At 45.9% G+C, this 24,437-nt stretch overlaps 1 non-coding gene across 1 annotated transcript; it reads right to left on the bottom strand.

The window, feature by feature from the left end:
- Nucleotides 1-22,545: 22,545 nt before the first annotated feature.
- On the bottom strand, nt 22,546-22,607 carry LOC123567345 (U7 small nuclear RNA). Its single transcript, XR_006690261.1, has one exon. It is a non-coding gene; the product is annotated as a U7 small nuclear RNA (small nuclear RNA).
- Between the last annotated feature and the right edge of the window lie 1,830 nt (nt 22,608-24,437).

Genomic DNA, 24,437 nt, shown 5'->3' with positions numbered 1-24,437 from the left:
CTTTCCTGCACTCTCCACTCCTGGAAATAAGTCAAGCAGGTACCTAAATGCAATCTCAGTGTTGGGCCTCGTAAAACATCTGGGACAAGACACCTCCATTACCAGAAAAAACGTAGTCATAAAAATGTCAAGATTGGGAGGATAGTACCCATTTTTATTTATTTATTATTACTATTATTATTATTTTTTTTTTAGAGAAAGTCTCACTCTGTGGCCCAGGTAGAAGTGCAGTGGCACGATCTTGGCTCACTGCAATCTCCACCTCCCAGGTTCAAGCGATTCTCCTGGCTCAGCCTCCCCAGTAGCTGGTATTACAGGCACCCACCACCACGCCTGGCTAATTTTTGTATTTTTAGTGGAGACAGGGTTTTACTATGTTGGCCAGGCTGGTCTCGAACTGCTGACCTCAAGTGATCTGTCCCCCTTGGCCTCCCAAAATGCTGGGATTATAGATGTGAGCCACCGCACCCGTCCCTGATACCCATTTTAAAAAATCACATACAATCAAAATCCAGGATATAATTTACATAAAAATCAAAAGCACCCATTTTGTCCATCCCTTGCTTTGGGTTTATCTACCAGTCTTGTTGGCTCCATTGCTAATATACATCCAGGTCCCATCCCATCTTCCCAACCCTTCCCAGCCCTTCATCCTTCAGCTGCACCTCTATGGCAGGGAGACACCTCATGAATGTCAGTTTCGGACTTGAGAGCTGATGGTCGGGGGTGTACATGGGCTTGTGGAGATACAGTCAGGGAGCCCCGGGTCTAGATCTGAGTCTGCCTGGGCTGCTGTCCATTGAGTAATCTTCAGCAGGCCACAACCTCTCTCCGAGTCGCAGTTTTCTTTTGCTTAAAGTGGAGGTGAAAGAGTCTGTCTCGCTGGGCAGTCAAGAAGGTCCAACAGGATAACTTCATCCATGGTGAGAGAGTGGAGGAGAGACCCCCAGGAGGAGGCAGGGATTTCATTCTGCAGGTACTGCACTTGGTTCTGGGAGTGGGATGGCAGACTAGAGTGTCACTGTCTTTGTTCTCAGAGCTCTGGTTGTGGAATGGGAATGGGAAGGTAAGGGAGGGTACCCCCAGCAGCGGCACAGCATAAACTAGGGTGTGGAGGTGGCATGGTGAGGCAGGACGCCCCAGAGCTCTGTCCCTGGCAGCTGGCAGTGCAGAGAGGAGCAGAGGGAGAAGCGATGTTTTACTCTCAGCCTCAGGAGAACACAGGAGAATCTCAGGCATCAAATTTAGTCCAGGGCACTTGCCCAGGCAAAACTGGACAGCTCCACCTCGACTTTGTAGAGGCGCAGAGAAAGCTGTGGGGAACCACCTTCCTGCTCTTGTCATGAAGTCCCCCTTGATTGGAAGCCCAAGCCTCAGGCCAGGACCTTCCCCAACAGAGGCAGCCTTCCCCAGGGGGCCAAGACTTTGGCGGAATGTCTGGGGTGCTCATGGCAGCGCCTCTCACCTGGTCCCCCAAATCAATTTGTGCTTGGCCTCTGCAGGCTCTGACCTCGTTGAGTCACCAGGGCCCAGTTCTCTGCCTCTGAGGCTAAAGGTGAGACCGTATCCTGGCTGAGGAGTGACTAAAAGACCTCTGTGTGTAGAGACCGGGTTTTGCTATGTTGGCCAGGCTGGTCTCGAACTCCTGACCCCAAGTGATTCACCTTAAGGTGAATGTGTGCCTGTGTACGCGCACGTGCAGAGCATGAACCATCACTCTATTTGGGCTAGGCAGCTGGACTAATCGTCCATTTCCCCCCCCCCGCCCCCCCCCGGCCCGGAGACCTCCTCCAGGCCCCCAGCTGCCCTGATGGGCCAGGTCAGCCCCCCTACAGGAGCCCCCAGCCGCTCCCCATTCGGCTTTCCTTGTATTGTGCGCTGCCTGGTTCCTCGAGGAAATGGGGCGGCTGCTGGGTGCGGGGGCGGCCGCCAGCAGCCCCACCCCCTTCCCCCCATTGTCACTCCTGGCTTCGGCCCCTAGCCCCTGCTGCCGACACTAAAAATAGACTTGTTCACAGGGAGACGGCCCCACCCCTGAGCGGGGCCCCAGGCTCAGTGTCGGGTTGGGGTTGCCAAGACAGAGGGGCCCTGGGGACTGAGGTGGCTCCGCTAAGAGACCGGGGTCAAAACACGTTAGGACTGTGCGAACTTAGGCCCCTTTTTCTCCTCTCTGAGCCTCAATTTCCTCATCTTTAAAATGGGGTAAGGCTACCTACCTGCTAAGGTTGCTCTTGACAATGAACAGAAGCTGGGTGAGTCACTAGCGCACTGCGTTCTTGTCCTGCCTGTGGTTTGGTGCTGCCTGGGAGGCTTGAGAACCTGGAGGACAGATGGCATAACACACGCCTTCATCCTCAATCTGCCTTGAATGATTGCCAAGGACTTCCAAGTCCCCCTAAACAGAGGAGCTGGAAGAGACCACTTGGAAATCCAAAAGTGTCCGCAGCTCTGCTGTGTGAGCCTGGGTAGGTGCCTGCTGTCTGGCATCCGTGAGCTCACACGTGAAGTATGCAGCCAGGCTGGGACTTGAACCTGTGTCTGCAGCCTCTGAAGACTGTTTTTTCCGCTTCAAGGGGCTGCCTCCATGCTGATGACTCCAAGGACTTCCTGACTGGGATAACCCTGACTTTTCATCTACAAACACATGATTCATGGTGAAGGAAGATGCTGGGCGGTGGGCATGGAAGTCTCAGCTGGGGGCTGGGTAGTTCCCTTGAGCCCATGCAGATGGGCAGCTGTCCTCAGATGCCACCTGCAGCCATTAGGTTGGGCCCTGCAAAGGAGATACTGGCATGTGTCTGTCTTTTTGTCTACCAGGCTCTTTTTTGTTGTTGTTCCTTTGTCCTTTTTTTGAAACCTTTGGAATATTTCAAATATGGGTCTTTCATATACATTCAAAATCTTGAACTCTTAGAATTACTTTTGTTACAGTTGCAATTTTTTAAAATTTTTATTTTATTTATTTGTCTGTTTATTTTTTGAGACAGAGTCTCGCTCTGTCACCCAGGTTAGAGTGCAGTGGCCTGATCTTGGCTCACTCACTGCAACCTTCGCCTCCCAGGTTCAAGCGATTCTCCTGCTTCAGCCTTCCAAGTAGCTGGGATTACAGGCACGCACCACGATGCCCGGCTAATTTTTGTATTTTTAGTAGAGACAGGGTTTCACCATGTTGGCCAGGCTGGTCTTGAACTCCTGACCTCAGGTGATCCATCCACCTTGGCCTCCCAAGGCGCTGGGATTACAGGTGTGAGCCACTGCACCCGGCCTGCAATTTGATATATGTCTATGTAATTACCTGTCTTCCATTAATCCTGGGCCCTAGAACAGGGACTGAGACTTTATTATTAATCCATGTATCCCCCCAAAAACAAATACAGTACAAATACAGTACAAATAGAGGCAAGCAGACTTGTCTCTATTGCTTGTGTTTTGGGATTTGTGGGGTCACTTTGTGACCCAGTTTTGTCGTAAATCTTGTCCATGGGGTTTTGGTTTTGCTACCTAATTGCTTTGACAATTTTTATGTGGGGATTTAGAAAGATTCAAAAGCTGAGTTTTCCACTGCAGACATACCCATCTTCCCAAATCTTGACTCTTTCTAAATACATTTTTACATGAAAAAAAAAAAAAAATCAGCACTCAAGTGTATTCAGTGACAGGTTTCTCTCAGACCCTTGGAAATGACCACGGTTACTTAGTTGGGGCTTCTTTCTTTTTCTTTCTTTCTTTCTTTCTTTCTTTCTTTCTTTCTTTCTTTCTTTCTTTCTTTCTTTTTCTTTCTTTCTTTCTTTCTTTCTTTCTTTCTTTCTTTCTTCTCTCTCTCTCTCTCTCTCTCTCTCTCTCTCTCTCTCTCTCTCTCTCTCTCTCTCTTTCTTTCTTTCTTTTGAGACAGGGTCTTGCTCTATCTCTCAGGCTGTAGTGCAGTGGCATGATCTTGGCTCACTGCAAACTCTGCCTCCCGGGTTCAAGGAATTATTCTGCCTAAACCTCCTGAGTAGCTGGGATTACAGGCGCATACCACTACTCCTGGCTAATTTTTGTATTTTTAGTAGAGATGGTGTTTCACCATGTTGGCCAGGCTGGTCTCGAACCCCTGACCTTGTGATCTGCCCACCTTGGCCTCCCAAAGTGCTGGGATTACAGGTGTAAGCCACCACGCCCAGCCCGAGGCTCCCTTCTTATATTTTATGTGTATCAAGCAAACTTAGGTATCTGGTCTAATTCTTACACAGAGAGTGTACATCCCCACTTAAAAATGGCTACATTGGACTGGGTGTGGTGGCTCATGCCTGTAATCCCAGCACTTTGGGAGGCTGAGGGGGGCGGATCATTTGAGGTCAGGAGTTCGAGACCAGCCTGGCCAACATGGTGAAACCTTGTCTCTACTAAAAATACAAAAAAATTAGCCAGGTGTGGTGGCAGGTGCCTGTAATCCCAGCTACTCTGGAGGCTGAGGTGAGAGAGTCTCTTGAATCCAGGAGGTGGAGGTTGCAGTAAGCTGAGATCACAGCACTGCACTCCAGCCTAGGTGACAGAGCAAGACTCCATCTCAAAAATAAATAAATAAATAAATAAATAAATAAATAAATAAATAAATAAAATAAACTAAATGGCTACATTAAAAGTAGGATTTTTAGCTTTTGTTCTGTAGACCTCTTTGGCATATGGTGAAGTGTGATGGACCCCTTCTCAAAATGTGTTTTTTTTTAAAATTAGTCTTTTTTTTTTTTTTTCCAATAGAGGTGGAGTCTGACTGTGCTGCTTAGCCTGGTCTCCAACTCCTGGGCTCAAGTGATCCTCCTGCCTTGGCCTCCCAGAGAGCAGGGATTACAGGCATGAGCTACTGCACCTGGCTTTTTTTTTTTTTTAATGTTTTATAAATGCATAAAATAAAATGCATGATATTACAAAGGAAACCAATTATACTGAAATGATGTTACTGCAATATCAACAAGCATTTGTGATGCAGTGATGAGGTAAACTTCTTTATTAGTACGTTAAAAAACAAGATGGGGAAGCAGGTTGCAGGTCACCATGAGTGTAAACAATATGTAATGTTATCTGCAACCACTGTGATACCAAATGAAAGTACCTTTGACTTCTGTTGTAACAGTCACTGCTAACCCTACCATGCTTCTTGATCCACATTCATACTTGAAGGAAATGCTGCATTTCAATTAGAGGTTAGTGAATATAAAGTTATATTTTCCCACCCAAGTTCATGAAGTTTCTGAGTTCTAGACCAGGTTAAGAACCCCTGCTAAAAAGTGTGGCTGTCCCTCACTTGATTCAATCAGTCTGTTATTGAAAAGTCACCCCATCTCAGCATTTCTTCAAATCTCATCCTTACACAGTTGGGTAAACTGAGGCCCAGGCTGGAGAACAAACTTGGGTCATTCTGCCCTGTGGGGATAGCAGAATCCAGCGTCCTGATTCGTGGCCCAGGTTATTTTCCAGCTCCTCCCATACCAGGCGGGTGGCAGGGACCCCCCTCGGCCCCACCTCCCTGCTCGCCAGGAGCAGCTGGCGTCCTGTCCTGAGAGTGACCCAGCCCCGCCCCGCCCTCGCCCCACCCTGGCCGGCCAGCTGTGGATGTGACAGGAGGCTTGGCTCTGGCTCACTCCGGCACATTCCTGGCCCAGCCACTGTTTTCCTCTTCTTCTTCTTCTTTTTTTTTGTTTTTGGCGGTGACTTTTTCTCCCACACCCCTCCCACTCCTTTTCCTCAAAAATGCTGTGTCTTTCCCCAGAGGGTCCCTCTTGGCGGCTCCGGGAGGGAAATGTGGCCTGGATTTCCTGGAACACGTGGAGCTGGAGTATCAGCGCTGGGAGGAGGGAAGCTGTTGGCAGCAGGGCATCCCCCCAACATAACTGGGCCTCCCTGGAGAAAGAGGGTGAGCGGAGCCTCAATATTCCCTTTGCACTGCGCCCTTTGAGCAGTGGCACCTGCAGCTGCAGCGAGTGGGCTGCTGCCTCGGGGATAGTGAGACGCCTCTAGGGAACCGCGGCTCTGTGATCTTGGGCAAGCTGGGCACTCTCTCTGAGCTTGGGTTTCCTTGCTCCTTAGAACTGAGGATGTGATCAGGATCTGCCACAGCTGGTGGGACAGTCCAGTGAGGCGATGGCTGTACATGGTCCCTTTCCAAACAGAGAACAATAAGTGAGGTGTTGGGAGCATCTGGGGTTGCAGGTTTGGGGGCTGCATTTGGGGCAGCAGGGGTGGAACCAGAGAATTTCCATCCTTCTTTCCTTCATTCATTCATGAGACAAATGTGTGTCAGACAGTTACCATTGTGCCTCTCGGGGTTCACAATGAAGAGACAAGTAAATGCCTCCTGTAGGGGCAGGTGCAGGTGAGTGCTCTAAGAAAAAATGAAGCAGGATGCGGGGATAGAGTTTCTCAGGGTGCTGGAGAGGGCCACTGTGCTGGGGCACCACGTGAGTCCAGGCAGAGGGACCAGAGGGTGCTGAAGGCTCTGAGGTGGAAGCAAGCAAGGAAGGGAAGAGAAGGCAAGGTTTGTGTGGAGTGGGGGAGAAAGCAGAGAGGGCTGTGGGGACTTCTGGGTGAGGCAAGGACTTTGGCTCGATACATGAGAAGCTACGTAGGGCTTCGATCCTGCAGTGACACAGTCTGTAAAGGACCCACAGGGGCTGTATAGGAGGCGTGCACGTGGAGCAGTGGCTGGGAGGCCAAGCAGCTAGGGTCCTGGCTGCAGCTCCTCCCTGGCTCTGTGAGCGTGGGCAGGATACTTCTCCTTGAGCCTCATTTTCCTCCTCAGTAGAGTGGGCTCACGGAGCTCTGATGACTAAGAGGAAGGGTCATCACTGACCCTTTGCCATCACTTTGCCTGTGTCTACACCCTTGCGTGTAAGCTACAGCTCTCCATAAGTGGGAGCTGTTTTTTTCTATGAGCCTTTGAGGATTGGAGCCACTTGCTTAGGGGCAGGCTCGGGGACAGAGCCAAAGGCTGGTTCTGAGCCCGGGTAGAGCAGTGGCTGCTCAGATTTGGGGGACATGTAGCGTCATGATCTGGGGAGGGGATATCCCTGAGTTGTCTGCAGCCCTTTTCCCATTATGGGTACATGGCTGGATTTAGGGAACCCTCGGGCAAGGGAAGAAGGGCTAGGTGCTGCCCCTGAGATCTGTGAGATGGGAGGTGGCCGGGGATTCAGAGGTTCTCTGAGGTTGCAGAATGCCCTGTCAACCACTCTCCCATACCTAGAGAGGGCTGGACGCGTCCCTCTCTCCCTTGCCCTCGGTCTCGGTTTTCTCATCTGTGAGGTGGGCACGAGAAGTCCTAATCCTGGCAGTGATAAGAAAGTTTGGGGAAGGAGTGATTTGTCATGCATGATGTGGTTGGACAGGACCCTGCCCTTAAGGAAGAGGGAGCCCACCTACCCAGGCACTGTGCTGAACTTCTGTGCATTAGGTGAAAGTGGACAGGATGATATCACTTCACTGGAACTTTCTGTGGCTTCTCTTTGCTCTCCTACAGAGGTTCCATGGGAGGTGGGAGCTGGGGGCTAACTCTGCATACCTTATAAACCTCAACTCGCATCCTCCTGGCTTTCTGTATCCAGGTTCACAGGCCTCCTGAATCTCCCTCCTTAATGCCCACCTTGTTCTGGCCTCTGAGACATTGTTACTCCCTGCATTCCTTCCTCTTGCCCTAGTAAACTCTCGCTCCCTGCTCAGCTCAGTTTAACTATCTCTTCCTGGAGGAAGCCCACCCTGTCCTGTAGACTAGGCTGAGTCTCACATTGCAGCATCTTAACGGTGCTGCCTCCTCTCCTGGTAACACCTGTCACTGTTGTAATATCACATGTGTTGCTGCAATTGTCCACATTGCCGGTTGTTGATTCTCCCCACATTAGGTTGCTGACCATCCCCACATTAGGACTGTGTGTTCCAGGAGGGCAGGGACATTTTCTCGATCACAGCCATGTCCCCACCAGTAACAGCAAATAGCAGATGCTTAATAAATGCTTTCTGGATAAATGGAGGGGTGAAATCATTTTGACAATCAGAAGAAGAAGGTGCCCCCCTTTTCCAGATAAGGAACCAAAGGTACAGAGAGATTAAGTAACATGCCCCAAGGTCACACAGCCAGAATCAGATGGTGTCTGTCTGGGAATGTTTCCCTGCAAACCAGGCTTAGAAGGTGGGCAGATGGGGTTATGCAGAGCAGAGCTAGGACCATCTGGATAAGGGAGGGTTGTGGGGGCAAGCCCCACCCATCCTTGTTTTCTCCACTCCAATAGTGGTTTGTGGCTGTTTTCTTCAAGGGCAACTCAGGTGACCTTCAGGTTGGGGCCTCCTGGGTCCCAGGGGCCTGCTGGGTGGAGGGCCTGGTCTGGCTGGGCTGCTTTTCTCGCCCCTTTGCCTGCCCGCTGGCTTCACGCACAGATTACAACTTCCCCTCCTCGGCTGTCTTACGCAGGCCACCTCCGGCTCGCCATTGTCTCATTGTTTGCTGAGGGAAGCTCCAGGAGGAAATTAACCTGCTGCTCACCCCAAGCAGGGAGTTTCACCCCCAGCCCCCACCCAGGGAATGCCTGTGGGGAGGGCAGGAGGAGTGGGGGCAGGTAGCAGACAATACAACAGGCAGCCTTGAAGTGAGTGAGCTCTCTGACCGGGAAATATGCAAGCAGAAGCTACATTCACAGCACCTATTTACTAGGCCCTCTCCCAGCCCAGGCTACATGTCAGGCAGCTGGAGGCACAGATGCTAGACAAGGGTCTTGTCCTTAAAGACCCTGTAGCCTAGAAGAGATGCTGGGCAGGGCCTCAAAGTCAAATGCTTTGGGGGCCAGACAGGTGACAGAAATCTGCAGGCCTGCTAGCAATGCTGAGTGCTCGGGGACATAGCTAAATGAAAACTATCCTGAGCCAGGAAGGAAGGCTTTTAGATTCCAATTTTATTTTAACATGTTGCTAATCAAACAAATGACTCCTCCAGCCTGATGTAGACTGCGGAACCCCAACCTAGACCTTTAGAAAGGAATTCTTGTTCTGGGGTGAAATTGGATCAATAGTTACTGGTGTCTGCCCCTATGGCTTTAGCTGTAGCTGTGGTGGTCAGTTTCCAGCACACTGACAGCATCCCTTTTCAAACACCCAGCAGTCATTTGGCTTCTCTGAAGACTTGGGAACTCCCTCAGGGACCTGGGAGGAGTTGATGCCAGTAGGGGTACCCCTCAGTCAATGGGGAATGGGAGTTAGTGGGTAAATGCCCTATCCTTTTATCCATTGGAGGTCCCTGGTCACTCAAAGGTTTGCAGTGAGATGGGGCACCGGTTGCCCATACTGGAAACCGGCTCAATAACTCACTTTTTATACCGTTCCTCTCTTCACTCTCACTCTCCCAGATAGATCCCTCTGGCTTCCTGGGCTACTGGCTCCCAAATCCTTGTCTCAGGCTCCGCTTTCAGGGGAACCCAAACTAAAACAATCTCTAACATTCTTTCCAAACAGCTTATGATTCTAAACTTAGGTGATTCTAATATCCGATGACTTTAACTCTGTGATGATAAGTTTTCATAAGTAAACCCAACTGTGATTTCAGAATGATGTCATTCTAATGTGGCTGAGATACACCTATCAGAACTGGAATGCTCCATTTTGTACAACTGAATTTTGCTCCTCTTGAGCTCCTATTTTTCTTCCGATGCCAGAAAATGCAAACTTCAAAAAAATCTAGATAAAAACCAGTTATTTCAGATTTGAACTCAGTTGGGTGAATCAAGCTTTCCCTGGCATCCCTTTTTTCCCGGATTGATTTAAGTCCTGGAAGGGAGGGGGCATCTTGGCGTTGGTTGAGGGAAGAACGGGTCTGTGACTGGTATTTCTCAAGCTATACCAACCCATCTGGCTCTCCGGCATGCTCCTGCCCCCTTGGCATTCACTGGAAATGCCCCGCCCATGTCGATGCTTTGACTTCTAGGATCAAAGAAGCATAACTTTCTCCTCCTGGGCCATACACTATAAGAGTCGCGTCCACTCCATTCAGTCATCTGAAAAGATGTGGTCACTTTTTACACCTCACAGGGCCCTGTATACAAACTCATCATTCAATCAAATGTATTTGCTGAGTATCTAGCACGTGCTGGCATTGAGCCAGGCACTGAGGCCACAAAGATGAAAATATGAAAAGACAGGTTCCTTTCCTCAAGTCATTTACAAGCCAAATAATGTATAAATATTTTCAACTTCCATATTGTGATGTCCGTTATGAAGGAACCCAACAGGGCGGGCAGAGAAAGCCTCTTGGAAGAGTTGTCATTGGAGCCAAAGTCTAAAGTCAGGGGAAGCCACAGAAAGGTTTAGCAAGAAAGACATGTCTGATTATATCTGTAACTGTAAAACATTTTCTTTTTTCTCTTTTTTTATTTTATTTTATTTTATTTTTTGGAGACAGGGTCTCACTTTGTCACACAGGCCAGAGGGCACTGGGGCAATTTTGGCTCACTGCAGCCTCAACCTATGGGGCTCAAGCGATCTCCTTCCTCAGCCCCCCAAGTAGCTGGGATTCTAGGCACATGCCACCATGCCCCGTTAACTTTTTTGCATTTTTTGTAGAGATAGGGTTTCACCATGTTGCCCGGGCCTGTCTCGAACTCCTGAGCTCAAGCGATATGCCCACCTTGGCCTGCCAAAGCATTAGGATTAGAGGTGTGAGCCACCACGCTCAGCCGGTAACTGTAAAACATTTTGTTATATTGAAGGCATCTCCTCCATTTTTTCATACATTTTACTTTCCCCTATTTATTAGTGGCCTCCATCACCTTAGAGATTCATGTCTCAAAGGCCAAGGCTTTTGGTTTACAAGAGTCACGCAAATTTAGTCAAAGCCCTGAGTAATTTGAGAGTGTACAATTTATGCCATAAATAATAGATTGAGAAGAATAGATGAGTCAAATTGGTTTTCCTCTTTAGGAAACGAGATAAAGATTATCTGGAGGTGGGGAGAAGGGAAGTGTAGCAGAGATGTCCAGCTGTCATGCAATTATCTGACTTCCCCTTCTTCTATAGCTGCAGATGGCCATGTATCTACACTACATTTCGCCATCTCCCTTGCAGTTAGGCATGGCCACGTGACCAGGCTCTGGCAAAGGATATGTGAACCAAATGGTGTGTGCAAATTCTGGGTCATGCATTGAAAGAAAAAAAGGGGCATCCTCTTCCCACACCTCTTCTTCCCTTCCTGCCAACTAGAATTTGGCATGGTGGCAGGAGCAGTAGCAGCCGTCTTAGACCACAAGACTGAAGCCACACGTTGAGGATGTCAGAACAACAAAATGGAAGGATCCCAGGTGTCTGACGTCATGGGACTCATAGCAGCCTAGACTGCTTGCCCCCTACTGGTTAGTGAGAGAGAAATCAATAGCTGAGTTAGCATCCCAAGTAATACAGAGGGTCAGAAATATAGGAAATTAGCCTGTTGTTGTGGCTCATGCCTGTAATCCCAGCACTTTGGGAGGCTGAGTTGGGCAGATCACTTGAGGTCAGGTTTCGAGACCAGCCTGGCCAACCTGGTGAAACCCCGTCTGTACTAAAAATACAAAAACTAGCGGCGGCATGGTAGCACATGTGCCTGTAGTCCCAGCTACTCAGGAGGCTGAGGCTGGACAATTGCTTGAACCCCAGAGGCAGAGGTTGCAGTGAGCTGAGATCGTGCCACTGCACTCCAGCATGGGGAACAGAGCAAGGCTCTGTCTCAAAAAAAAAAAAAAAAAAAAAAAAAGAGAGAGAGAGAGAAAAGAAGTATAGAAAATTAGTGTGCATAGACTCTGGTGTAACCCTGAAAAAAGAATAGAAACTTCGTGTGGTCTTGAGGGGTCTAAGATCTGGGCCCAGAGCCTCAACTCTGGGTAGAACCCAAGGAAGCCATGAACCTAACTGCCTGAGTGTGTGTGCAGGCACCTGGAGCAGGACACTTCTGAACACACAGAAGTGGGGGAATGGAGGTGAACTGAGGGGAAAAAGCAAAAGAAGACACCCAAAATCGACCAAGATTAAGTTTCTCCCACCTAGTGGAATAGAGGCTATTTATTTTGGGTGTGAGCTGAGAGTTGTATCTGCATCCCATTTTATTATTATTGTATTATTATTTCTGGATCCCAGCCCAGCAATTAACAGGAACCTGAATGGAGGCTGGTTTATCGATAAATTTTTGCTGAGCACCAAGGCCCAGGCTCAGGTCCCAGTCCAGCTCCCTACTTGCTGAGTGGCCTTGAGCATGTTACTTCTCTTTTCTGAGCCTTGGTGATCTCACTGGGAACATAAAGGGGTTGAACTCCAGGATGCTTAAGGTGGCTCTTTTTGCACTGATGTCCTGTGGTTTTTCTCTGGGTCTGGCACTGAGGGGAGTTCAGGAAAAGTGTGATAAACTCTATTTCAGTTCATAGAGGGACAAGACACAGTCACATGGGCACATACGTATACACACACATACACACACACGCAAATGTGATTAACCAAACATCCTGGTAGCCAAGAAGATATGTAGCATTAAGGTTTAGAATACAGGCTTTGAAGTCAAACAGACCAGAGTTAACAACCCCATCTTCATCACTAACTAGCTGGTGACCTTGGATAAGTCACTTTATTTCTCTGAGTCTTGGGTTTCTCCCATTTAAAAGGAGGATGATAATGCCTATATTTAGGGCTTTCATGTAAAAAAATAATTTATGTACAGCTCCAAGATCATGCCAGGCACATTATGGGTACTCAATAAATGGTGGTTATTTTGATGAGGATTGTGAGTCATGGTGAGAACCAAGTGAAAGGTGGAGAAGGACAGAGCTGGGAGGTCTTGAGTATGGACTAGGAAGATCCATGAAGGCCAGGGTGTGGGGAGGCTCTTGGAGAAGGCAGAACATGAACAGTGCAGGTATGTGTAAAAGCGTGACCAGAGGGGATGAAACACCCTTTTAGGAGAAGGGGAAAATAGACACAGAAGCGAAGTAGAGCCAGGCTTGAGAAAATTGCTTCCTCTTCCTGAGCCTTATTTTTCACTTTGTAAAGTGAGTGTAGCAATATCTGCCTTGCAATGTTGTTGGAGTGATTATTGAGATGTTAGAAGTCAAGCTCCCATTAAGATGCCTGGCTCATGTAAGTTGTCAAATACTAGTTTCATTCCTTTCCCAAGAGAGGGCACTCACAAAATGTCAGGGCTAGTAACACAAGGGATAAATATTTGAGGGAATGGATACCTCATTCTCCATGATGTGATTATGTCACATTGCATACCTACATCAGAACATCCATGTACCCCATAAATACATGCACCTAATATGTACCCCCAAAATTAAAAAATAAATATATATTTTTAAAAATCCCCCCAAAACAAAAATAAATGAACAAAGACAAAATATCAGGGCTAGAGTGACCCTCAGAGCCTTTCTATGGTAACATACACATTTATTCATGAGCTGTTCACACATCATTCATCAATCTATACAGCTATCACTTAGCATTTTTCATATATCCATTCAAACACCAACAATTCATTCATCACCCATTCTTCATTCATCTAGCCAAAAGTCCATTCATCCTTCACTCACCATCTATCCTTATCCATCATCATGCATTCATCAGCAACCCACCATCTGTCTACTTATCATCCATTTTATATTCATCCCTCATCAATCTATTTCGTAGCCATACACCCATTCAGCCAACTACTCAAGCAGCCATCATTCTTCCATCTGTCTATCCATTTATCATTTATCCATCATCCATCTATCCATCTGCCATTCATTAGCCATCGCCATCTCTCATGAATTTATTTTTTCCTCAACTATCCATTCTTCATGCATCTATCTATCACTCACTGATCCATCCCTCTATTATTTTATTCATCATTTATCCATCCACCATTTTTCATGCATGAAATATTCATCCAAAATCTATCCTTCATTCATTTCTTCATAGCTATCATTTACAAGCCAAACATCAACCCACCAATTTACTCTTCCTCCATTCCTCTTTCATGCATCATCCATCCTTCATTCACTCTTTCACTAAATATCTGTCATCTATTAGCCATGCCTATCATCATCTATGCATCTTCCATCAACATAACCACCTATGATCTATATAATTTAATCATCCATCTGTATATGTTTATCCAGTCATTCATTCATTTATGTTTCATCTTCCATATTGCCTGTCAGGTAATATACACCAGAGATACAGACTAAATAAGCTACAACCTGTCCTCAAGTTGTTCAGAGTCTAGTGGAGAAAGATAAATAAGCACAAGATAGCTGCTGTACCAGAGGAATGACTATACCAAGCACCCCAGGGGAGATCACACAGGAGAGAGCCACAGACTCTGAGGGAACTGAGGAAGGACTCAAAAAGGAGGTGGCAGTTCATTAAACTGGGTCTTGAAGAATGATTAGAAGGTCCACTGGTTTATTTTTTAATTATTTACTTATTTATTTATTTGAGACGGAGTCTCGCTCTGTCGCCCAGGCTGGAGTGCAGTGGCATGATCTCGGCTCACTGCAAGCTCTGCCTTCCGGGTTCATGCCATTCTCCTGCCTCAGCCTCCTGAGTAGCTGGGACTACAGGCGCCCGCCACAGTGCCCGGCTAATTTTTTGTATTTTTAGTAGAGCCGGGGTTTCACTGTGTTAGCCAGGATGGTCTCAATCTCTTGACCTTGTGATCCGCCCGCCTCGGCCTCCCAAAGTGCTGGGATTACAGGCGTGAGCCACCACGCCCAGCCTATTTATTTTTTTTAATGAGACAGAGTCTCACTCTGTCTCCCAGGCTGGAGTGCAGTGGCACAATCTTGGCTCACTGCAACCTCTGCCTTCCAGATTCAAGCAATTCTCGTGCCTCAGCCTCCTGAGTAGCTAGGACTACAGGTGCGTGCCACCATGCCTGGCTAATTTTTTTGTATTTTTAGTAGAGACGGCGTTTTACCATGTTGGCAGGCTGGTCTTGAACTCCTGACCTTAAGTGATCTGCTCCTGACCTCAAGTGATCTGCCCGACTTGGCCTCCCAAAGTGCTGGGATTACAGGCATGAGTGAGCCACTGCGCCCAGCCCAAAGGTCCCCTGGTATTTTTATGGGGGGAAATGAGTCCTAAGAGAGGAAGTGACTGTGCACACTCATAGTAAGAGTTAATTAACAGGACAGAGACCTGTAACCAAGTCCCTAGCCTACTAGACTAGTTCTGTTTCCACTTCTTGTGGGAAACAGTAAGTTACTCAAGGGAAGACCAGTAAGCAAAGAAAACCTGCCTCGAAGCACCAGGAGAAGGCTGCTGTTTTAGGATCTGGTTGTAGATGGGGTGGAGAAGGGGATTTTCCTAGACCTCAGCTTCTCATTCAGGGAGAGGTAACAGCAGAAGCCCCAGGAAGATTTGGCAAAGAGCAGGAAAGAAGGAGGAGGAGAGACAGAGCACAGTGAGGTGAGGAGAAAAACAGGGCAGGCACAGTGGGGTTCACACCTGTAATCCCAGTGCTTTGGGAGGTCGAGGTGGGAGGATCACTTGAGGCCACGACTTGGAGACCAGCCTGGGAAACTCCATCTCTACCAAAAAAGATTAACCGGGTGTGGTGGCATGTGCCTGTAGTCCTAGCTGAGGCAGAAGGATCCCTTGAGCCCAGGAGTTTAGGCTGGCTGCAGTGAACTAAGATTGTGCCTCTGCACTCCAGCCTGGGTGACAGAGCGAGCCCCTGCTTCAAAAGGAAAAAAAAAATTTTAAAAACCCCACCTAGTATTTTCTTGTGGCCTTTACTCGGGTAATTAATAATAATATTGTTACTGCTGGGCACAGTGGCTTATGCCTGTAATCCCAGCACTTTGGGAGGCCGAGGTGGGTGGATCATTTGAGGTCAGGAGTTTGAGACCAGCCTGGCCAACATGGTGAAACCCCGTCTCTACTAAATAAAACTTTGCAAATTAGCCAGGCACGGTTGCACATGCCTGTAGTCCCAGCTACTTGGGAGGCGAGGCAGGAGAATCTCTTGAATCCGGGAGGTAGAGGTTGCAGTGAGCCGAAATCGTGCCATTGTGCTCTAGCCTGGGCGACAGAGCGAGACTCCGTCTCAAAAAAAAAAAAAAAAATAATGTTACTATTCTAGCAGCTGTGTTTTATTGAGCACAGACTACGTGCTGAACAGTGTGCTATAAATTTTTCATGCGTCGTACCATTTTATACCTCACCCTCAGCAGCCCCAAGGAGCAGTTACTCCTCTTGTCCCCATTTTGTGAATGAGGAAAGTAAATTCCTGAGAAGTTAAGCTAGGATTTAAATGTGTCTGTGTGACTACAAATTCCATGTCCTTTCCACTCCTCTCTGCTGCCTCTCTCATCATTCTTTGGGTGTGGTATATGGTTACATTAGTCACTGGGCATGAGGACCAAGGAGAAAGGAGGAGGGGAGTAGGAAGAGGAGAATCATAGGTGACTCAGACATACATGTGCATTTACTAAGATATATGCATGATTTTACTAGAGATTTTCTCTGTATCTTCAGACTCTGAAACAGTGGACATAGTAGGAAAGAAAAAACTTGTTGAATTTTCATAATTATCATTTACAAGCCAAACATCAACCCATCAAGAAATATCTTCTGGCCGGGCGCGGTGGCTCAAGCCTGTAATCCCAGCACTTTGGGAGGCTGAGACAGGTGGATCACGAGGTCAGCAGATCGAGACCATCCTGGCTAACCCAGTGAAACCCCGTCTCTACTAAAAAATACAAAAAACTAGCCGGGCGAGGTGGCGGGCGCCTGTAGTCCCAGCTACTCGGGAGGCTGAGGCAGGAGAATGGCGTAAACCTGGGAGGCGGAGCTTGCAGTGAGCTGAGATCCGGCCACTGCACTCCAGCCTGGGCGACAAAGCGAGACTCTGTCTCAAAAAAAAAAAAAAAAAAAAAAGAAATATCTTCTATTTCTTGTTACATTATCTTGCAAAGAAAATGGATGACCAATTAGAATATAGGGTATACAGGTTTCTGACACAAGTCCAAAGTTGTTTTTTTTTTTTTTTTTTTTGAGATAGAGTCTTGCTTTGAGCTAGACTCTCCCAGGTGTGGAGTGCAGTGGCACAATCTCGGCTCACTGCAACCTCTACCTCCCAGGTTCAAGCAATTCTCCTGCCTCAGCCTCCCAAGTAGCTGGGATTACAGCTGCCTGCCACCACGCCGGCTATTTTTTTTTTGTATTTTTAGTAGAGATGGGGTTTCGCCATGTTGGCCAGGCTGGTCTCAAACTTCTGATCTCAAGTGATCTGCTTGCCTCGGCCTCCCACAGTGCTGGGATTACAGATATGAGCCACTGTGTCTGGCCAAATCCAAAGTATTACTAGCATAAAGATATACTTTTTTTTCTCCCAGGTCTGGGAGTAGGCTGGGCATGGTAGCTCAGGCCTGTGGTCTCAGCTACACAGGAGGCTGAGGTGAGAGGATTGCTTGAGCTCAGGAGTTTGAGGTTGCAGTGAGCTATGATTGTGCTGCTGCACTCTAGCCTGGATGACAGAGGAAAATTCTATCTCAAAATAATAATAATTATAATAATCCAGGACTAGGTTGTTTGGGTTCCAGGCTTCTTCTGTCTTGTAGCTCTGCCACCCCCAGGGTGTTGCCCTAGTCCCCATGGTCTCAGATGTCACCTACATATCTACACCACAGGCAGTAGGCAGTGGGAAAGGCATGGGGCAACTATGACTTGCAGATTGCTCTCTCCACTTCTGTTCACCTACCACTGGTCAGAATTTAGTTGTGTGGCTATAATCAGCTGCAAGGGAGGCTGGGAAATGTAGTCTTTATTCTGAGAGGCTATGTGTTCAGGTAAAAGTGAGAGGTTTTATTTCCATAGGAGAAGTGGAAAATGGATATGAGGGGCAAGTAGGGGTCTCTGGCATAGATGAGAAGAAGATGTATGGACACCAATATTCTCTATCATGTGAAGACTCCTAGGGTCACATATCATCTCTCCCATTAGACAGCAGGCTCCCTGAGGGCAGGGGCCTACATTAACCACCCTGGTGTCTCTGAAAGCTTCTAGCTCAGACTTAAGGGAGAAGACATTTTCAGTCCCGGATAGAGGTCTAATGATTTGATGGAACCAGAGCAAGTAGGTTAGAGGCCTTTTGCCTGGTGATGACCAAAGTGGAGAGGCCAGGCGTCTGGGAGGCGGCCAGCAGCAGTAGAGAGAGACGCAGGAAAGTGACTTGCAAGGGGGCTGGAGTGGATGAAAGGTCAGAGAAGAGTCTGGAAAGGAGGATGCAGTGTTGCAGGGCGAGCAGAGCTGGGGGAAGGAAGGGATAATTTAGTAATCACAGCTCTTCCCTCAACACAATGCTCAAGAGCTCACAAAGCATCTTGGCCTCTGTTTTCACACTGGTGAGGATAGACGGTACCTGAAGTTAGGTGGCAGGTGGGAGGGTGCTTTGGAGTGCCACCAGCCCATTCCTGTCCAGTGAACTGTCACTGGTTTCCTTCTTCCTTTTCCAGTTCCTTCCTCTCTCCTTCCCTTTCTCCCTTCCTTCCTCCTTCCTTGATTTCCCTCTTCTTCCTCTGTATGTGCATATATACACACATATAACATAAATACACACATAGACATACATATATATGTATATCTGAATATATGTCTCTGTATGTACAGATATACACATATACATATACATGTATGTATATGTACATACACATATGTGATGACTAAAGTGGAGAGGGCTAAAAGATGAGGCCAGGTGTCTGGGAGGCGGCCAGCAACAGTAGAGAGAGATGCAGGAAGGTGACTTGCAAGGAGACTGGAGTGGGTGAAAGGCCAGAGAAGAAGTGTATATATGTGTGTATGTATATGTGTGTATATGTATATGTACATATATGTGTGTATATATGTATATGTGTGTGTATATGTATAATCACCTACTATGTGCCAGGAGGTATTTTGAAAGTTACTGAGAAACACACTGGTGAGCAAACCAGACAAGATCCTTGCCCTCATGGAGCTTATGCTTAAGAGAGACAGAAGTTACACAAATAAATGCACAAATAGCTATGTAGCTGTTAAATGTGACCAATGATTAGCGCTATGCAGAAGTGCAGAATGCTGTGAGAGCACACTCATTATGTATTCCAGTATTTATTAAACAAACATGTAATAAAACAAATTATATGTATTAGAGATTTGCTTTTTTTTTTTTTTTTGAGACGGAATCTTGCTCTGTCACCCAGGCTGGAGTGCAATGGCACGATCTCGGCTCACTGCAACCTCTGCCACCCAGGTTCAAGCGATTCTTCTGCCTCAACCTCCCGAGTAGCTGGGATTACAGGTGTGTGCCACCATGTCTGGCTAATTTTTGTTTTTTTTAGTAGAGACAGAGTTTCAGCATCTTGGCCAGGGTGGTCTTGAACTCCTGACCTCGTGATCCACCCATCTTGGCCTCCCAAAGTGCTGGGATTTTAGACATGAGCCACTGTGCCCAGGCTAGAGATAATTTTTAGAAAGGAATAAAATCATGCTCTTGTTCAAATATAAAATGAACATGTGTCAAAGATTTATTTAACACATTAACTTATGTGGTAACCAATAAGGTCTTAAAAACTACTTCAAAGGAGAATCCAAAGAGAAGAGGCATATATAGGTAATGAGGAATGCTTACATTAATTTGCTGAAGATACAAAACTGTTTTCTTCCAAGAGGACTGGGGGAATGAATTACATCTTCTTATTATAATTATAATAATAATAATTATTATTTTGAGACAGGGTCTCTCTCTGTTGCCAAAGGGCTAGATTGCAGTGGTGTGATCATGACTCTCTGCAGCCTCAACCTCCTGGGCTCAAGCGATCCTCCCACCTCGGCCTCCTGAGTAGCTGGGACTGTAGATGAGTGATATGTGACACCACACTAGTTAATTTTTAAATAATTTTTTGTAGAGACGGGTTTCTGTATGTTGCCCAGGCTGGTCTCAAACTCCTGGGTTCAAGTGGTCCCGCCACAGCCTCCCAAAGTGCTGGGATTACAGGGGTGAGCCACCACATCTGGCCTCAAGTGGATCTAGAGCAGAAGAAATGTGTCTGCATCTCTGTGACAAGAATTGTTTTTATTATCATCAATCTTGTTACAACGTATGGAAGTGTACACTAGCTCAAAAATGCGAAATGCATCGGCCACCACAGAATCAGCTAACCTGAAATGATGTAAAGACAATTCATACCGTTCTGGAGGACTTCCATTAATCTTTGTGGACTTTTTTTTTTTTTTTTCAGCTTCAAAGTATTTTACAGTTTTTCCTGATGTGAGTCAGACCGGTACTAGACACTAATAACACAGAGCTAAACCATACAGACACAATTTCTCCCTCAAGCACAGTGTTCCCTTATGTTCTAACTGGGGTGGAGAGCTGGGGAACAGTTTTTGGAAGCCAAACTGAGTCTTTGCCATTTTTGTTTTATACAGTCATATGTTAATTAACAACAGGAATACATTCTGAGAAATGTGTCATTAGGTGATTTCATTCTTGTGCAAACATCATAGAATGTACTTGCACAATTCTAGATGGTACAACCTACCATGCACCTAGGCTCTATGCTATAACCTATTTCTTCTGGGCTACAAATTTGTACCTCATGTTATTGTACTGAACGTTGTAGGCAATCGTAACACAATGGTAAGTATTTTTGTATCTAAGCATAGCTAAATGTAGAAAAGATACAGAAAAAATATGTAGAAAAGATTATTTTTAAAAAAGACACACTTGTGTCTTTACTGTGAGTGGATCTTGCAGGACTGGAAGTCACTCTTGGTGAGTTAGGGAGTGGTGAGTGGATGTGAAAGTCTAGGACATTACTGTACAGTACTGTAGACTTTATAAACACCATACACTTAGGCTATACTAAATTTATTTTTAAAATTTGTTTCTTTCTTCAATAGTTAACTTTAGCTTACTGTAACTGTTTTGTTTTATAAACTTAAAAAAATTTTAAAAACACTTTTTTGTATTATTTCATAATAACACTTAGCTTAAAATAGGAACACGTTGTACAGCTGTGTAAAAATATTTTCCGTCTTTATATCCTTATTCTATAAGCTTTTTTCTACTTTTATTTATTTTTTTTTTACTTAAATTTTTTTGTTGTTAAAAACTAAGACACAAACACACACATTAGCTTCAGCCTACAGAAGGTCAGGATCATCAATATCACTGTCTTCCAGCTCCATGTCTTGTTCCACTGGAAGGTTTTCAGGGCAATAACACATGTGGGGCTATCATATCCTATGATAACAATACCTTCTTCTGAATACCTCCTGGAAAACCTATCTGAGGCTGTTTTACAGTTAACTTATTTTTGTTAATAAGTAGAAGGAGCACACTCTAAAATAACAATAAAAAGTATAGTAAATATGTAAATCAATAAGTTGTTTATTATCATTATCAAGCATTATGTATCATATATTTTTTTTTTTTTTTTGAGATGGAGTTTCGCTCTGGTTGCCCAGGCTAGAATGCAATGGCACAATCTTGGCTCACTGCAACTTCTGTTTCCCGGGTTCAAGCGATTCTCTTGCCTCAGCCTCCTGAGTAGCTGGGATTACAGGCATGCACCACCACACCAGACTAATTTTGTATTTTTAATCGAGATGGGGTTTCTCCACGTTGGTCAGGCTGGTCTTGAACCCCCGACCTCAGGTGATCCACCCGAGTCGGTTTCCCAAAGTGCTGGGGTTACAGGCGTGAGCCACCGTGCTCGGCCCATAACTGTTTTTTTTGTTGTTGTTGTTGTTGTTGTTGTTTGTTTTTTGAGATGGAATCTCGCTCTGTCACCCAGGCTGGAGTGCAGTGACGCTGTCTTGGCCCACTGCAACCTCTGCCTCCTGTGTTCAAGTGATTCTCCTGCCTCAGCCTCCTGAGTAGCTGGTATTACAGGCGTGAGTCACCATGCCTAGCTGATTTTTGTATTTTTAGTAGAGATGGGGTTTCGCCATGTTGGCCAGGCTGGTCTTGAACTCCTGACCTCTGGAGATCCACTTGCCTCGGCTTCCCAAAGTGCTGGGATTACAGGCGTGAGCCACCGTGCCTGTCTATGTACATAATTGTATGTGCTAGACTTTTATACCACTGCAGTGTAGTAGGTTTGTCTACAGCAGGCTCACCCAAAACATGTGAATAATACATTGCACTATGATGTTAGGACAGCTGCAATGTCACTTGGTGATAGGAATTTTTCAGCTTCATTATAATATTATGGGACCAGTGTCATATACATGGATGGTCATTGACCAAAATGTCCTTATGGGATGCATGACTATAATTAAATGATAAAAGCACTTTGTACTCAGAAAAAACAACACTACCTGTTGAACTCCAAATCTGCAAATAAATGAAGATTGGAGCCTTTCCTGTTAGACTCCATAACAAAAACAACTTTATTTCTTACTTGTGTGATATACTATGTCTGAAAATATGTGATTGCCTTTATAATGATCATATGAGAAAATTGCTGTTTTTTTCTACCTTGGACAGACTGACTCCTTGGTAATTTTTTTCCCTTGAAGTATCTGTTGTTTTCCCATGAGGGTTTTCTGATAAAAACTGGAAAATCTGCTAGGCAAATTCTAAAAGAGCTATAAAACTTGTATTTTTCATTGGGTGATTTATCATTCTAAAGGAAAAAACTTCTTTCCTGGTAAATTTTTGTTTTTTAAATGCTTATTTTGTCCTTTCTTTCTTCTTTTTTTGTGATGACAAACACACAACAACCAAAATAATTACAGATTGTGGTAAGCACTGTGTAAGAAATAAGGGTGGTGATACAATGGAGTTCAACTCAAGAAGAGGAAATAATTGCTTTAGATTAGGGGTCAGCAAACTTCTGTAAAGGATCAGATAGTACATATTTTAAACTCTGTGTGACATCCCTTGTCTGTCACAACTCACAGTTCCGCCACTGTTGTGGGAAAGTGGCCATAGACGATATGTAAACGAATGGGTATGACTATGTCCCAGTAAAACTTTATTTACAAAATCGGGTGGTGGGCCAGATTTGAAACATGGGCCATTGTTTGCTGATTCCTGCTTGATATCACCAGCTCAAGCAAGGCCTTCCTGAGGACATGATGTTTAAGATAAAACGTGAAGAATGAAAAGAAGCTGGCTTTCCATGCAGAAAGGATAGGCTGGTCAAAGTCCCTGAATCAGAGAAGAGTTTGGTGTATCTGAGAAACAGTAAGGGGGCCAGTGGCTGAAGCACAGCGAATCAAGGAGAGTATGAGATCAGCAATGTTGGCAGGAACTGGGTCATGCAAGATCTCGTGGGTCCCGGTAAGGAGTTTGGATTTTATTCTAAGAGCATCAGAAACTTACTGTAGGATTTTAAACTGTGGAGTGACTTTATTAGGTATTAACTTTAAAATGGCTGCTGTGACTTTGAGGAGAACAAAATATGTGGGTTATAGTAATGAGGTTATTGTAGTAATTTGCACAAAAGATGATGGTCACTGTGAAAGATGGCACTGGAGATGGAGAGACATGGTTGGCCTTGAGAGGCATTTTTTAGGGTCCACTGATAGAACCTTTCAATTGTTTGAGCACAGTTGTCAAAGGAAGGATCGAGGATGACTCCAAGGTTTCTGGCAGGAGCTGAGTGAGTGGTGGTGCTGTTTACTGAGACAGAAAGAGTGAGTGAGTGACAAGACGTGAAAGTGAGGGAGAGTGAACTCAGAATCACTCTACTCACATGCCAAGTTGGAGGTGCCAATTAGATATCCAAGTGCAAATGTCAACAAGGCAGTTGGAGCTCAGTGGGAGAGGTTGAGACTGGAGGAGTACACTTGGGATTCATCAACGTAAATGTGGCACTTTAAACCATGACATTGCATGGCCCATAATCCTGGCACTGTGGGAGGCTGAGGTGGGAGGATTGCTTGAGCCCGAGAGTTCAAGATCAGCCTGAGCAACATAGAGAGATCCTGTTTCTACAAACAATACAAAAATATCAAGACTTGGTGGTGTGCCTGTGGTCCCAGCTACTTAGGAGACTGAGGTGGGAGGATCATTTGAGCCCAGGAGGTAGAGACTGCAGTGAGCCATGATTATGCTCCTGCACTCCAGCCTGGGCAACGGGAGTGAGACCCTGTGTCAAAAAAAAAAAAAAAAAAATTGTGCTAAAATATACATGCATTCACATTGTTGTACAGCCATTGCACCATTCATCTCCAGAAATTTCCATCCTCCCATTCTGAAACTCCATACCTATTAAACAATAACTCCCCATTCCTCCCCCTTCACCCCTGGCAACCACCATTCTACATTCTGTCTTTGTGACCTTGACCACTCTAGGTATCTCATATAAGTGGAATCACACAGTATTTGACCTTTTGTGACTGGCTTACTGCACTTAGCATAATGTCTTCAAAGCTCATTTATATTTAAAGTGGGTCAGAGTTGCATTCCCTTTTTCATTTTT

This window comes from Macaca fascicularis, chromosome 10 (genome assembly GCF_037993035.2).
Source record: "Macaca fascicularis isolate 582-1 chromosome 10, T2T-MFA8v1.1".
Lineage (NCBI taxonomy): Eukaryota > Metazoa > Chordata > Mammalia > Primates > Cercopithecidae > Macaca > Macaca fascicularis.
Note: the sequence above shows the minus strand (reverse complement) of the source record. Positions and strands in the feature narration are given on the sequence as shown.